We start from the raw sequence: 15,715 nt of genomic DNA on the forward strand, positions 1-15,715 counted from the left end.
CTGAGAACGACATGAAGAAAGCCAGGTGTGATGGCGTGCATTTGGGGTAGGAAAGGATTCCTGGGACTGGCTGACTAGTCAGTCTAGCCTAATTGGTAAGCTCTAGGCCCTAATGAGAGCCTCTGTCTAAATGAAACAAATGGGTGGATGGTTCCTGAGGGATGACACTAAGGCCTACATGCATGAGCACCTCTCCCCTCAGATACAGAACCATAAGCACAGACATACAAAAAACAAACAAAAAACCAAAATAGAAACCTAAGAAAAAGGAATGAAAAAAGAAAATAATGACTTTTTCTTCTTCTTTTAGTGTAGAAAATTTTCTTCACATAAAATACTCATGCGGATGTCTAGTATATAACACGTAAAACTCAGAAAAAGCTGAGGTTGGGGGAATGGCCTGGGGGCTCTGCATCTTTCTTAATTGACCTTAGGAGTTTCAGAAAAATAACTGGGGGAGGGGGTGGGTGGAGATCCCTCAGGGTAGCCTCAGGGTCCCAAGATCAGACTGTATATGGACATAGGCCGAATGAAAAAGAGGGAATGGCATGTTCAGAATGGCTTTCCTTTGTCATCTATGACTCTCACTCAAGCCAGAAGCCTTGGGATCTCTGCTTGCTTTCATTCACCTCTTAACCCCACCATGCCTTCAATTTTGCTACTTCCACTCTATCAATGCTTCTCTAAACCAACTTCATGTTGGGCCAACTATAACAGCCCCCACCTCACCCTTGCACCTCTTGTCCGTGTGTTGGCCCTTCTTGAATTCACACTTCAACTGACAACGTCTCCCTTTCCTACCGCCTCTAGCACATACCTCTATTACAGTACTGAGAGGCTACCATTGAGCATGTATGTCTTTAGACCAGGGGTCTGGGAGGATAACGGCAATCCCATACCTAGAAGTAAGAAAAGGCCCTGGGAGACATTCAGCATCTCTACAGATTCTTGAAATCCTGCTCTCAAGTAGGGTAGAGTAGGATATGACAGACTAACACTCTTACTGATGACTGAAAAGTCAAATTACAAATTAAGTGTGTGTGTGTGTGTGTGTGTGTGTGTGTGCCCTCAAATTCATGGCAAACCTTCCTCAGCCTTTGAAGTGTTTGGATTAGAGGAGTCATTACATCCACCCAAAAGTCATTTCTTAAAGCATCCAACACCTGAGGGAACACAGAAGACAAGTGGACTGATAGCACAGAGGAGGGGCATGCTCAAAGTGAGTGGGTCTACAGCTCCCCACCCTAACTTGGTATATCTTGGAGGCCTGCACAGAATAGAGCTGTCACTAGAGAAAAGAGAGAACACAATGGTCTAGAGACAAACCTAGTTTAGAGAAACGTCAAAATACAAGATTCTGGAAACGCTGTTGCTGAAATACCAAGAGATATTTTGGTGTTCTTTAAAGCTGGAGTAACAAAACTGGAGGTTTGCCCTCACACTTTAAATACGTGGTTGGTGACCCAGCTCAGTCCCTCTTTAAGTTCAGTCTTGGCTCCTGTGTATGATGAGTCTCTGAGAAGATAATATTATATGGAACCACTAATAATCTTTTTATAAACTCTCTCATAGGTAAGATGCCCCTGAACTTGTGAAGAAACAAGACCACATAACTGACACTCCACAGGAAAGACAAGAAAAGCAGACCCACAGATAACTGAAACAGCTGAGGTCTTTAAAAAACAAGATTAGAGGGGTTGGGGATTTAGCTCAGTGGTAGAGCACTTGCCTAGCAAGCATAAGGCCCTGGGTTCGGTCCTCAGCTCCGGAAAAAAAAAAAAAAAAAAAAAAAAAAGAAAAGAAAAAAAAAAAAAAAAAAAAAAAAAAACCAAAAAAACAAGATTAGCCAGGCAGTGGTGGCCCCAGCACTTGGGAGGCAGAGGCAGATTAGCCTGGTCTACGCTGTGAGAGATCCAGGGCAAATAAGGCTACTCAGAGAAACCCTGTCTTGTAAAAACCAAAAAGTAAAAAACTAAAAATAATAAGATTAACACTGTAAAGAAACAGAAGAACACTCCTTTCCCCCTTTTTTAATTAAAAAAGATAGGTAGGTAGGTAGATGGATGGATGGACAGACTGTGTGTAGGTCAGGGGGGAACCTGGGAGAGCTGGCTCCCTCCTTCTACCTCTCAGAGAAAGCACTTTCACCCACTGAGCCATCTTGCCGGTCCTATTTTTCTTGAGGTAGCTTCTCTGTTTATCTGAAAGTATTACTTACTTATTGCTGCCTTCTTTTTAATAAGTGATTTTAAGATATTAAAGCTAAAATTAGAATTAAGAATGCTCTATGAATTCAACAAAAGCTAAACTGAACTCATATAATTATACTTAAAAGTTGGTTGAACAGTTATTGGTCCCAGGATTATTTCTACTTTATTTTAAGTAGCTTTTTTTTTTTTTTTTTTTTTTTTTTTTGGGAAAAGGTTTTTTTGTGCAGCCTGGCTTTCTTGAACTCACTTTTAAACCAGGATGGCCTCGAACTCAGAGACCCATTTGCTTCTGCTTCCCTAATGCTGGGATTAAAGGCCACCACCACCTAGCTAGGTAGACTTTTAAAATTCTTAGTAAGAAGTTTGGTTCTTAATTCACACAACTTGATTTTATGCTATCTAAACTGTCCCCTAAACAAAATTATTAATCTCTGTTTGTTTTGAGAAAGGGTTTCACTATGTAGATCAGGCTGCCCTTGAACTCACAAAAATCCACCTGCCTCTGCCTCCCAAGTGCTGGAATTAAAGATGTCCATTATGCTTGTCTAAAATACTATTGTTTTTACTGAAAATAATTATCTGCTGGCATATCCTTAGAGGACTCAATCCTAGCACTTGGAACGATGAGTAGGAACAATTACGAGTTCAAGTCTAGCCAGGGCCACACAGTGAGACCTCATAACCAACTTTACCTTAACCATAAGAAACACAACCAAAACTTAAACTTGAAAATCTTTCTTTTTTGAGTAAATGTCTCCCTCCCCTATCAAATAGACACATAGGGCTAAGAAATAGTGTCTATCACTAAGAACACACTGTAAGGTTTAGCAGCAAATGAATTTAGCAGCAGATAAGATTGAGTGGAAGACAAATCAATAAAAACTGCCCAAACTCAAGCCAAAAAAGCAAAAGGAAAGGTAAGTGGGTGGTAAAGGAACCTGGGAGACACTGAAAGCTCTCATGGGCAAGTGAGGGCCAGACGGAAGAACGTTAAACAAAGCATGACAGAAAGGTCCAAAGCAAAGTAGTCAGTGCACACATCCAGAACACTAGCAAACCCAAGCTGACCAGGGTGAGCAAGCAGACAAACCCATCACAGTAGTTTTGATGAAAACCAAAGGGAAAGAAACAAACTTTTTCTTGCAGTGGTGTGGGAGCATGAGACAGTCTTCCTGTACAGCTTAGTCAGGCTTTTTAATTTATGGTCCTCCTGCTTCTGCCTCTTAGTGCTGGGGTTACAGGTGTGTACCACCATGGCTAGCCAACATGGAAAATCTTAAAAGCAGTAGAATAAGATTGACAGATGGCTTCTCAACGGCATGACCAAAACCAGAAGTGACACCAGCTAACAACTAATAACTTTGAATTTTATGCCTTTCAGAAACGAAGACATACCTGGGGGTATAAGTGCCTGCCTAGCAGGCTGAAGGCCCTGGGTTTTAGATTAAAATCTGAGGGGATTCATTGATCTCAGGACTCACTACAGGAAAAAGTAGAGTGGAAAAATGAACCTAGATAGAAGCATGGCAAGTAGGGAGAATGAGGAAACTGGAGCTGGTCAACATAAACAATGTTAAATGACATGTCAGTCATAATCTTGCAGTTTACGTGGTCTGAAACTAAAATGGGGATGGAGTTCAGTGTTCTGGGAATCTACAAGTACCAGGAAGTGGCAGATAATTTGTTATCAGATACATTGTATTGAGATGTAAAACACACGTCAAAATCTAGACGTTGTGCTCTTAGAGGAACTGTCAACAAATACCCTCCTTAGAAAGGCAGTAGAAATGGGATACTGATATTTCTGACTGAAAGAAGGTGAAAATGGCTACATGATGGTGGCACATGCCTGTAATCCCAGCACACAGGAGGCAAAGGCAGGCAGGTTTCTGTGAGTTTGAGGACAGCCTGTTCTACAGAGTGAGTCCCAAGACAGCCAGGCTACACAGTAAAACCCTGTCTCTGAATTAAAAGAAAGGGGGGGGGGGAGGGTATGAAAAAAATAAAACCAACAACGAGCCACTTAGAAAACAAACAGTAAGATGGCAGCCACGGCCCAACATGAGTTACAGCAGCGCTACTGACGTCTTAGCTGGGTGATAATTGCTGATGGAGGGCTGCCCTGAGAATTGTTGGGTACTTAGCAGTTTTCTTGCCCTTTTGATTTTAGCTGCTATTAGCATTCTCACTCTATGATAACTAAAAATGTCTCCAGGTATTGCCAACTGTCCTGTGGAGGCCAAAAATCAGTCTTGGCTGAGAACCACTGAAAAATGTCCACATGATCCCAATCAAAACCCCAGCAGAACTTTTCTAGAAAGTTATGTCAGTCAGTGTGGTATATGCCACTACCTCCTCAGTACTAGGGAGGCTGAGACAAAGTATTCTGAGTTTGAGGCTAGCTTGGATTATACAATCAGACTCTGCCCCAAAACAAGTAAAGAAGCACACACCAACAAATAAGAAAGGAATGTGCTCTAAATGCTTATGGGAATGTAAAAGACCTAGACTGTTAAAGACAACCCTGAAGAACGAAACTGGAGAACTCACCGTATCTGACTTTAAGATAAATGTACCTGGAATGGTATATTTACTGCATACTGCCATAAAGAAAAACACACGGACTTTTGGAAATGAATAAGGTCTAGAGCTAGTATCTCATACAGAATACTGCCAACACCATACATACTTAGCAAAGGCGACAGTGAAATGTGGTGGAAGAGACAGGCTTCTCTGTGTAGTCCTGGCTGTTATGAACTTGCTTTATAAACCAGACTTGCCTCAAACACAAGAGCTCAGCCTGCCTCTGCCTCCCTACTACTTAAGAGTGCTGAAGTGCCATCAGACCTGCTCAAGAATGACCTTTTCAACTAAAGATGCCACATCACTTGGCTCCCCATCTGGAAAAAATATATAGTCATTTCTACTCATCTATGGGAATGTGCTGTAAGACCCCAATAGGTTCCTAAGACCAAGATTATATTAAACATATATACTCTTCTTTTTCCTACAAATATTTACTCTGAAAAGGTTTAGGTAATAAAGCAGGCAAAAAACCAAAAAACCAAAAAACCAAAAAAAACCCCCAAAAACCAAAAAAAAAAAAAAAAACAAAACAAACCAAAAAACCCCAGATTAACAACAGCAATAGTAAAAATGTGTGAATATAATCTATAGTAAGTGGACAAGTCTATGAATGTTCTCTCGATGAAGGAAAGACATTTGTGATCACCAACTTAACACAACCTAGACTCAGCTGGGAAGAGAGTCTCAGTGAGGAATGTTTAGATGAAGTTGGCCTGCAGTAATGTCTGTAGGGGACTGTCTTGATTGTTGTAAGTGATGTGGGAAGCCAGCCTACAAGTGGGTAGCATCATTCCCTGGTTTGGTGCCCTGAACTTTTTAAGAGTAGAGAGAGCTGGCTGAGCACTAAGCACACAGGCGTTCATTTCTACTCGTTCTTGACTGTGGATATGATGTGACTAGCTGCTTTAAGTTCCTGCCACTGTGACTTCTCTGCAGAGATGGGCTGTAACCTGCAACTGTGAGCTAAAATATACTCTTTCTTGTCAGGACATTTTATCATAGCAACAGAAATGAAACTAAGAATATTTCTGAACCAAGAAAGTCAGAACTGTAGCTTATGGTGATTTCTTTCTTTCCTACTATATTTAAATGGTAGAATACAAAACAAAGAAAAGTTCCCAAAGAAAACAGATGACAATACTTCTGTGACTTTGATGTGGGCAAACTCTGGACCCCCAGTCCTTTCTCCCTCAGGGTTTTACTATGTAGCCTGAAGGACCTTAGCCTTCCTGCTTTAGCTTTCAGAGTACTAGAATTCTAGGCATGACACACCCAATCAGCAAACGGTCCTTAAACAGTACCGAAAAGCCTAGCATGGTGCCTCACATTTACATTCCAGCACTTGGGAGACTGAGGCAGGACTGTCCCAAGCTCAATGCCACCATGGACTGTACAGTGAGTTTAAGGCTAGCCTGGGCTACAGCTAAGATTGTCATAAAACAAAATGATTCCCCAACACCAGCATATTAAAACAGGACACATAAAAGAAAAATAAAACAAAACACCTGATGTGTTGACTACTACAAGTATGAAATATTCATCAAAATGTACTACTAACCGCTGGGAGGATGCAGAGATGGCACAGCATAGCAGTTGAGGACTTACAGCTTTCACAAAGGACCCTGAGTTCTAGTACCCACATGGTGGTCCACAGCTACCTGAAACTCCAATTCTAGGGGACCCTATTCCCCCTTCTGGCCTCTCGGGCACTAGGCACATGTGTGGTGCCTGCACATATATACATGCACATATATACATGAAATCAAAATACTCATACACATAAAATAAAATAAACAATAATAAAGATTGGTTAGAGTGGTTTACACCTTTAATCCCAGTAGTCAGGAGACAGAGGAAGAAGAAGAATCTCTGAGTTTTGAGGCTAGCCTCGTCTACAAAGCAAGTTCCAAGCTGGAACTATGTAGGGAGACACTGTCTTAAATAACCACAAACACCACCATCACTGTGTATATACATCAGGGGGTAAAGGAAAGGAAAATAGTCGATGCTGGCAAGGATACGAAGCAACACGATCACTCAGGAAAACTCTTTGGCAGTAGCTAATTCTGCAGGAAAGAGGTGTGTTCCATGATCTAGCCACTCCACACTGATATACACCCAGCAGAAACACCTATAGAAGGGCCCAAAGGATGTGTTCAGGGTGATACCACCCACTGTCACCCTGGAATGGAAGCTACCAAATGTATACCTATGGATAAATGGTGCTATCATGGCTCAAAGGACTGCCATCCAGATTAAGGTTTACCACAGCCAGACATCTAAAACATGGGCTAAGGATCAGAAATATAAAGCAGATCTTTGTAAGGAAGACAGTATAACACATTGCTACTTTGATATGACTATAAAAGGCAATCATATAGCTTTATGGGGCAGCCATGAAATCGTGCTTGTGTGACAATATGTCAATTACAGAAGGAACAGTTAGAGATTTAGAGCCTGAGAGTCCTGGATTCTACTCCTTTAAACTACAGCCCTGATTATTTGACATAGGACTGCTGCAGTTGACAGTTTAACGAACACAACAGGGGCATCTGGCCCAAAAACTGACACTGGGATGGACAGTTGAGCGGGGCAAGTAAATTGGGAGTTCAGACAGTAGGTGAATAAACAGAAGCAGGAGTGGACAGCCACGTCTGCTAGTCATCTAAAGCCTTCTTAGTTTAATGTACCCTTAGTGGTCCTAGAAGTGCCACTGCAGAGCTGGCAGATGAGACCTGCCAGTGGAGGCATGGATCACGTCCTCCTCTGCAAGCTTTCCTGCATCATCTCAGAGATGTGCCATACCACAGTGGGCGAGTCCAATGGCGCACTCTGTACAGGAAGCACATTATCCTTTATAGACACTTCCTGTTCATTTTTTTGGAGACAGGGTCTCTCTACATAGCCTTGGCTGCCCTGGAACTCACTCTGTAGACAAGGCTGATCTTTAACTCAAAGATCCACCTGCCTCTGCTTCCCAGTGCTGGGATTAAGGTGTGTGCCACCATGTCCAGCTTCTTTACTGACACATGAAGGAGAGGGCAGGCAGATCACAAGGCACTCACCATGTTACACAAGCAAACAATGAAAAGAAAGAAAAGCGCTGCTAAAGGAAGGAGCTTGGAAGTGGAATGCTAACAGAGAAGTGCTCACAGAGGAGAGGACTCATGCTGAGGAGGACTACACCTAAAATCCTGCCACAAGAACAGACCAGATGGAAGTAGAGACATAGTGGCACATGCCAGGCTTCACACTGTGGTGACACAGATGAGATCATATGTCAGCCTTTCTACTTACCGTCCCTGAATAAATTCACAGCGTACTCCCTCCTGGCTTCTTCCACATGTGACTTCAGAGCGAGGTCTTGTCAACACCACTCTCTCAAACTACAACTTAACTTTATTCCTCCCCACCTTGGCCCTCCCAATCTCCTTTCTCTGCCTTGGATTTCCCTTCTTGGCACTTAGTTTCGATTCCACCCAGGATCTCCTCCCTTCACTCAATGTGGGCATGACCTTTGCCTAGCTGGTTTCTCGCTTCAGGCACCACGGATTTTATGTTGCTAACAGTCATGACCCCACGGTCTGCTTCTCTCACTTGATGGAATGCTGATGAAGCTATGTTCAGACCGGATTCTGGATAAAAACTACCATATTCTTCTCTGGGAGTTTTCCTTCCGGCAGTTGATCTTATTCACGGTGGGACAACACTTCTGTACCAGTTTTTGAGGTAACCAAGTTTAGATTGTGGCTGTTCCTTGGGCCCCTTTTAGATGTTAAGCCCAAACAGAGCTTTTATGATGTGGGTTACAGTCCAGATTCTCTCAGTACTTGGCTATGTGATTTCCATAAGTTTTAGCTTCCTTCAAAAGAATTAAATTTGATATATAAGGTAGTCTGTAAAATTTCCAACCTCTAATAATTGCTGTTGGAAAGAAAGACTACATGTGGACCATAGAGACATGTAACAAGTTCCAGTACAAATTCCTGAAGACAAAGAAAATTAATATTTTTTAACTTTTCTTTTAAAGGTTGACACCCTACTGGGGCTCGAAAGAGGCCTCACTGCTACTCTTGCAGAGGATCTGGATGCGATTCTTAGCACCTACATAGTGGCTCACAACACCTAGGACTTCAGTTTCAGGGGATCTGATGACTTCTTCTGACCTCCCCAGGCACTGGGCATATACATAGTAGAGACATACATACAGGCAAGCACTTGTATGAATAAAATAAAGAAATAATGTTTAAAAGATCATTCTATACCAGGCACTGTACTAGGCATTTGTGTGTTGAACTTGTTAGTGTGGATGTGTACATGTTTGTATACAAGAACTGATGAATGTGGAAGGCAGAGGTTGACATCAGATGCCTTTTCTCAACTGCTTTTCACTTTGAGTTTTTGAAATAGGGCGTCTCACTTATCTGAAGCTCATCAACTCTGCTAGGCTGCTTGGTCAATGAGTTTGAGACATATCCCCGTCTCTATCCCCCAACTCTAATAGAGGCTTTAAAAAGTGTGACTTTTGCCTTGCTTATTTCTTCCCCCTGGCACCAAGTGGTTATTTTATGCTGCTTATAGTCATATTCCAAGATAGGTTAGTAATCTGGTTTGACAGGTGGTGCTAAGTGCTGTGGAGAAAAAGAAAATATCCCTAGGGATAGATCATAGGTCACAGTACCCTGTTCGTGGATTTCCAAGTGGGGGATGGGGATTGGGCTTAGGATCTTCCGCTTTAGTAGCAGGCTCCTTACCTACTTAGCCACTTCCCCAGCATCCCACGCTAGCTTTGTTTGAGACAGGGTCTCACTATGTAATCATAGCTGGCCTAGAACTCACTAAGTAGATCAGGCTGGCTTCAAACTCACACAAACCCACCTGCCTCTGCCTCATAAGCACTGGGAAAAAATTCATGAACCTTTGTATGTGGTCATGCTAGATATTTTATGTCCATAAATTCCTCATCCACAAACCGAGGAGCCCAAGCTTCAGAAAGAGAAGTGGGGCCCACACAACAGATATCAGGCCCTCAAGCCTGACTCCAAAGAATATACCAGTATTCTTTGTATTAAACCAGGGGTTCCCAGGCTGTCTGCTCATCAGAATTAAGGGGCTACAGTTCAGCTTACGGGGGCTTCATACTAGATCTATTACAATCTATCCTGAGGGGGCCAGAATGGTAAGGATCTAAGGCTTTAAAAGTTTGCAAGGTCTGCCAGGAGTAGGAAGGAACCCCGCGACATGTAGTCTATGCAGGGTCTCCTTCTGAAAAATAGGAATTCTGCAATGAAAAAGGTTCAACCCTCCACTGACAGTCATGTTCAGGTGTTTGAAGGAATGCTGTCTTGGGTTCAAATGAAAGCTTATTTGTCTGTCTCTACACTAAAGGCCATATTCATTTAGAATTACAGCTTTGCCTAAGGTCTCCTCACTCAATAAGTGAGCAAAAGAAGCTTGATATCAAACTCTCAGCACACTGAAGTACTGTTGTGTCTTGTTCCTAGCTAGAACTGGTAAGTTACAAACCTGTAAGGTACAATAACCATCGAAAAGGCTACACACACAGATATAAAAACATCATAAGTAACTCAAATGAAATTCTAAGGTTGTTCACGCAACCAGTAGGAAGGTTGAAAAAAGATAACCAAAATAAAAACAATACCAAGAGGCAGACTTGAGTTCTAACATATCAATAATTATGTTAAATGTAAAGAGTTCAAATATACTAATTAAAAGTCAGAGACTGCCAGAATGGATTTTAAATTGTGGTCTAATTATAAGATTGTTTACAAGAAATTTACTTCATATAACTTATTGTTGCATGTAGGATGAGAGCCAAAAGATGGAGAAGATATTACCATGCAAATGTTCATTAAAGGAATAGGAGCAATATTAGATATAGACTTCAGATCAAGGTTACCTGAGACAGAGGAACATTATATAACAGTTAAGGAATGAATCTACCAAGAAATACCATTTCCAAATTACGTGCATAAAACAACAGCCGACAAATGTGTGAAAAATAAAAAAGCTACAAAGTAGGCATAAGAACCAGTGGAGGGATCATCACTCCTCAGTCAACAACTAATAAATAACCAGTCAGAAAGTCAACAAGAACACTGAAGAAGTCACACACACACACACACACACACACACACACACACACACACACACACACACACACACACACGATTGATGCTAGGTATCTGGGTATACAATACTCTACCCCATGACAGCAGAATATACTTTTTTTTTTTTTTTTTTTTTTTTTTTTTTTTATACATTTCACCTCATTTTTATTGGGGGGGAAAAAAAACAAAGGAAAGGGGTGGGGCCCGAAGTTAAGGAAGGGGCGCTTTCGGCAGCCGATGGGAGTGGAAATCCCCAACCCCTATACTTTTTTTTTTTTTTTTTTTTTTTAAATTCTTTTTTTCGGAGCTGGGGACCGAACCCAGGGCCTTGCGCTTCCTAGGCAAGCACTCTACCACTGAGCCAAATCCCCAACCCCTATACTTTCTTTTTAAGAGTCCACAGAATGATGTTAAGATAGGTGATAGGGCTGAGAAATGGTTTAATTGTTTAAAGCACTTGTTACTCTTGCAGAGGACCTAGGTTCAGTTCCCAGCACCCACACGGTGATTGAAAACTATCTGCAATTCCAGTTTTAAGGGATTCAACATTCTCTTCTGACCTCTGTGGACACCAGGCACATGTGTGCACATACATGCATGCAGACAAAACATTCACATGCATAAAAGTTGAATGGGTGCTTGAAACAAATCCTTTGTCAAATACGTGTTCTCTGTGTGGGCCTCACTTTACCGTCCTGGGGCTTGGGCTCCTCATTTTGTGGATAAGGAATTTATGGAGTTCAGTGCTGGGAACTTAACTCAGGTCCTCTGCAAGAACTGTGCATCCTTTTAACTACAGACTCATCTCTCCAGTCTCCAGCCTCAGCACATTTAAAAGAATTGAAACCATACAGAGGATGTTCTCCAAGCATAACAGGATCAGGTCTGAAATCTTGAGGGTGTTTGGAAAAGCCTCACAAACATGACAAGCAAACAATACATGGAACAAAGAAGATATGGGAAGAGAAACAAATAAATCCAAGGACAAGGATGAAACAAACATGCGGTATTTCCCCAGGGTGGGGACATGCTTGTAACTCAGCACTCAAGACAGTACAGCAACAGGGAGTGGTGTGGACACTTTTAAACGAAGCCCTTAAGAGGCAGGTCTCTCTCTCTGAGTTCCAGACCTGCAAAGCTACATATTTGTTGACCAGTGATAAAGCACTAGCTTAGCATGCACAAGGGTTCAAATTCAAGTACTCTGTGTAGGGCTGGGGGCAAACCAGAGAGTGCATGTGGGGTCAGGGGGAGGGAGAGGACCCAAATTAACAAAAATGAAAACATCTATAATCATCAAGAAGCAGATTATTTATTTATTTAATTTATTTTATGGAAGCTGGGAATTAGGTAAGTACTTTGCCACTGAACTATATATTCCCATCCCAGAGGTAAATTTATAATACTGTTATTCATTAGAAAAAGGAAACAGTGGTTAAGAGCACTGACTGCTCTTCCAGATGTCCTGAGTTCAAATCCCAGCAACCACACGGTGGCTCACAACCATCTGTAATGGAATCTGATGCCCTCTTCTGGTGTGTCTGAAGACAGCTACAGTGTACTCATCTATAATAAATAAACAAACCTTAAAAAAAAAAAAAGGAAACAGTTTCAAACTACAACAAATCAAAACTCTTAACTCATTTCCCAAGATTCTATGGAAAAAAAGGGTAAACTAACCTAAAACAAGCAGAAGGAAGAAAATCAAGAAAACAATCAATAAACAAAACCTGGTTCTTTGAAAAGATCAACAAAACAAACTTGTATCAAGACCAAAAAGGAAGAGAGTGAGAACATGAGAGAGGAACATCACACATCAACAATAGCAATAAAATCGAATAGTAGGGCAGGCTTTGCAGACATCACAAGGACAACACAAGAACACCACAAACAACTTTCCAAATTAATCTGAAAACTCAGACAGTGTTTGTCTCATTTTTGTTACTATATCAAAATCCCAGAAGGCAGAGAACTGCTGTAGCTCCAAAGAGGCTGTCATTCATGATGAGGTGTGACTTTGCAGTGACTCCGCTGCTTCAAGATCACTCATGCTCCTTACCAGATCTGGAGCCATCGCTGCAACCCATGCAAGTTTGCACACTGTGGGTTCTGTGTTGCCTATGCTTAGGACAAATGAGTCCAGCTATCATGGAGGTGGGGGTGTTTCTATCCTTGGACCTCTGTATCTTGTGCTCTCTCTCATGTGTGCTTTCCAGTGTGGACAGATACGCAGCATCTCTGTATGACCTGCATATCGAGAAAGAATTTGTGGAGAACTATAGTAGATGGGAAAGTATGAGATGACCTTGTAGACAGCTGAGGATGAGCATAGTACTGGAATGCACTTACCTTATCTATGGCTACCCATAGGACACATTACCATTACTTCTGTGCCAGCGGAGCTCTGAATGTGGATTTGGAACTCTTACCGCTATCTAGTGAATTCCAGTAAACTCCTGTTTTTTTTTTTTCCTTCCATCCCTTTCTGGTTTCTGCTCCTGGAGTCTAAGATTTAATTACAGTTACTATGAAGAATCACAGGGGAAGATTTACAGATCTCTGGACTCAAAAAAGTGAAACGGAAGTGTTATAAACAAAGACACATCCTAATACTGTAGGACATCTCATGGGGCAGTATTACTAAACACTTCCACAGAAGAACACGCGAGTATGAGTCCAGTTGAGCCCGTAGAAGGAAGGTTGGCATAAACACATTTTAATAAAAAAAAAAAAGCCGGTATTGGGGATGGAGATGGCTCCGCAGCTCAGAGAGCTTGCAGTTCTTGCAGAGAACCAAGTTCAGTTCTCAGCACCCACACCGGGCAGCTTACAAATACTTTAAACTTCAGCTCCAGGGGATCCAACGCTTTCTTTTGGCTTCTGCGGATACCTGCACTGATGTGTGTATATTTCCCTTTCCCCTAATATACAGAAATAAAAAAAATAAATCTTTTTAAAAAATATAACAATGTTAAATTCCAGTCATGGCAGGCAGCTTTTTGATAGTAACTCAGAAAGCATTTACCACACTCTTTGGCCTTGTGCACATAATTCCACTTTCAGGAAAGTTGTGAAAAACTGTACACAAAAAAATGGACGAAGATTGTTTTTTGTTTGTTTGTTTTTCTTCAAGGCAGACTTTCATTGTGTAGTTCTGGCTGTCTTGGAATTCTGTAGACCAGGCTGGCTTTGAACTCACAAAAGAGTACCTCTGCCTCCTGAGTGCTGGGACTAAAGGTGTGCACAATGGACCCCGGAAGAAGCTTTTAAATAAAGAAATTACATTAAGGACTAGGCTTAGTGTGTAAAGCCCTCACTGTGCAAGCATGAGAACCTGAGTTTGACTCTCTAGCACCCATGTAAAGCTGCATACAGTAGCAGCAACTGTATGTGGTCTTAGTGATCGACAGCAAGATGGGAGGTAGAGACAGGAGAACCTCCAGAAACGCTGGGCCTAGCTATCCTGGCCCACATACAGTGGTAAACAACTAACAGATCCTGCTGCAAACCACAAAAAGACTCCACCTCAATCAAGGCTGAAGACAGTCAACTGACATTGTCCTCTGACTTCCACATGTATACTGTGCCATCCGACACCCAAATATGCTCTATTCTCTCTCTCTCTCTCTCTCTCTCTCTCTCTCTCTCTCTCTCTCTCTCTCTCACACACACACACACACACACACACACACATACATACACGAATATGTACATACTATACATACACCATTTATAAATAATCTGTTTTAGAATACAGAAGATAAACCATTCATGCATGCTGTTCAAAAGACACCTCTATTCCAGTTTACAATAAAAGGCTATACAGCTCAAGCACATTCACAGGCAGACTACCTAGTCTGGAGGTAGAAGGTCTAGGGGCTGTGCTAGGTGATGATGGTCTTCTTGCCAGCAGAGGCCCTGAAGTGGCGCAGGAGATCACACAAGAGACAGAGTGCATGTGTACACTTGTTTGGTATTCTCCTTATCATAAAGCTACTGCAATCAAGGGAGCTCCACTTTAGCACCCTTAATTGTTAGTAATCCCAGTTGCTTTCCCAAAGCCATATCTCTAAATGCCATTCGCTCAGTGCCCCACACCTGAGATTAAGTTTTAACACATGAAGCATTAAAGAACCCTCAAACCATATCCAAACCAGAGCAGAGACAAGTCACTGCAATAACATATTAGGAAAGATTACTGGAAAAGCTTCACAACTTTCATAGACTATGAGTTTGTTATTTAAAACTTCATTAAAAAAAGAGAAAAATAATTCACTGGCCAATTCTAGCCAACATTTATTCTCACAATATAGAAAGAGATGAAGAAACACCTTTCTTTGTTTTTTTTTAAGTCAGTATGATACGGATACCCAAACCAAAGACAACACAAAACAGTAACAAAACTAAACACCAAGGTCAGGGCCAGGCTTGGTGGCACATATTTTAATCCCAGCCTTGGGAAGCAGAGGCAGGCAGATCTCTGTGAGTCCGAGGCCAGCCTAACTGAAAAGTTGTCTTCTCATCTCAGCATGGGCATACACACATGCACATGTGCACACACATACCCATGCACACACAAAGTAAACAAACATAAACAAAAACACTTTAAGGTGTTTAAGGGGGGAGGGTTGCTGAAGAAATGGCTCGGTGGGTAGAGGTGCTTATCACCAAGCCTAACAACCTGATTTCCATCCCCCAGGATCCACATGGTGGGAAGGGAGAACCCACTTCTCCAAGTTGTCCTCTGACATTCATAAGAGTGCTAGGCATACATGTGTGAACTCACAC

General features: G+C 41.8%; 1 protein-coding gene across 2 annotated transcripts in view; it reads right to left on the bottom strand.

Moving 5' to 3' along the window:
• Positions 1-15,715, bottom strand: part of Tti1 (TELO2 interacting protein 1) — a 48,146-nt gene that overhangs the window by 29,376 nt on the left and 3,055 nt on the right. Inside the window, exon 1 of one of the 2 annotated variants that reach the window (XM_032904641.1) lies at positions 8,094-8,217. The exons of the other annotated variant lie outside the window; for it this stretch is intronic. The gene's annotated coding sequence lies outside the window, so the exon portion shown is untranslated. Of the gene's footprint in view, positions 1-8,093; positions 8,218-15,715 lie in introns of those variants that run through there. 2 annotated transcript variants of the gene reach the window in all.

This window comes from Rattus rattus, chromosome 5 (assembly GCF_011064425.1).
Source record: "Rattus rattus isolate New Zealand chromosome 5, Rrattus_CSIRO_v1, whole genome shotgun sequence".
NCBI classification, from domain to species: domain Eukaryota; kingdom Metazoa; phylum Chordata; class Mammalia; order Rodentia; family Muridae; genus Rattus; species Rattus rattus.